The following is a 1,631-nucleotide window of genomic DNA, read 5'->3' on the forward strand; positions in this document are numbered from 1 at the left end:
TAATTGTGGCAGTCGAGATCATTGAATTTTCTTAAGTAGTACTGATATCAGTTATAGTAGTATTGCATCTTAGTCGATTTTAATTTCTTGTGAAATTTATTCTTCAAATTTTTGAGGTATTTTAATCTTTTGGTTTACCATGGCAATTTAAAAACTTTCCTTTGGCAGGTAGGGATAAGATCTACGCACGCATCATATACGCATGGTTTAAAGAAGCTAAATGCTTTAGCGGTATCCATGCTAGTAAGCAAGCCCGACCATCATAACCGTCCAGTGTTGCCAAAGAAAATTTCGTTTGGAGCTAAAACGGTCGAAAAAAAGAGCTAAAAAGAGCTAAATAATACTAATAGCAGCTAAAATGAAGAGCTACATATTTATGTTGAGGTTGAACATTTATTGACGTAAGGTTGTTTTTTACATTTTCGGCAATTTTAATAAAAACAGCGAATTTTATACGTTTCTCTTTGCACAGTGGGCCGCGGACACAATCCCGATTTTGAAGCTGTGAGCATATTACAGCAAGAACAACACTATAATCAACATTTCACATTAGAAATGCTCCACATAATTAACACACCACCAAACAAGAGACTAAACTACATAACGGACACAGAAAACTGCGCCCACATATACAGGCACCTGCTTCACACTTGTAATATTAGTTCTAAACCGCACGACGAAGGGGACGCAAGTCGTGGAGCTAAAATTTAATTAATGTATGTATGTATTTATGTATGTTTTTGATGTGTTAGCTTTTTTTCTATGTTAATAAAAAAACTTGTGTAATTGTTGTAGCCTCTGAAGACGATCTCCGGAGGAGATTGAAATATATTGGGAAATAATGTATTTGCATGTGTTTTAATTCCATTAACACCCTGACCTCAAGTCGGCATTAAAAAGGATTATTTGATTAAAATCAAAAAGGTCGCAGTATAAACAGATAAAGATTTAAATATGATTTTATTTTTTTGAATAGGGTTTCGCCCTGTCTAAACATTTGTAATATTTACACTGTTCACCCGATTTTCAATAGTGAGGTGTCAAACGAAGAGGCTATCTAAGAGGAATCTAAAGATGAGCAAGAAGGGTTCTTTTTTTGAACAGGGTTACAATATTTTTATAAATTTTAAAATCTGGACCGTTCGTTAACCCTTTCATTTGACACGTAATTTTATTTTAATCCGAACGGTCCAGATTTTAAAATTTATAAAAAAAATGTAACCCTGTTCAAAAAATAACCGTTCTTGTACATCTTTAGATTCCTCTTATATAGCCTTTTCGTTTGACACCTCACTATTGAAAATCTGGTGAACAGTGTAAATATTACAATTTAATAGACAGGTGCAAACCCTATTCAAAACAAATAAAAACCTTTTCCACCCTTTCGTTTGACACCTCATTTATGAAAATCATGCGGAGGATGTAAATATTATACCTTTGTAGACAGGCAGGGTGTCCAGATTGTAAAAAAGGGGCAATTTCTGAAAAAAAATCGCAAATTTTTTTTAAATAAAAGTCATGGGATCGATTTAACAAATATTTTATTTTAAAAATGAGATCTTGTTATAAATAATATAGGTTTTAAAACCAAAAACGAATATAAAACCTATAATAATAAAAATTACAAATCA

This window comes from Rhagoletis pomonella, unplaced genomic scaffold, assembly GCF_013731165.1.
Source record: "Rhagoletis pomonella isolate Grant_MI unplaced genomic scaffold, Rhpom_1.0 Rhpom_scaffold_00133, whole genome shotgun sequence".
Lineage (NCBI taxonomy): Eukaryota > Metazoa > Arthropoda > Insecta > Diptera > Tephritidae > Rhagoletis > Rhagoletis pomonella.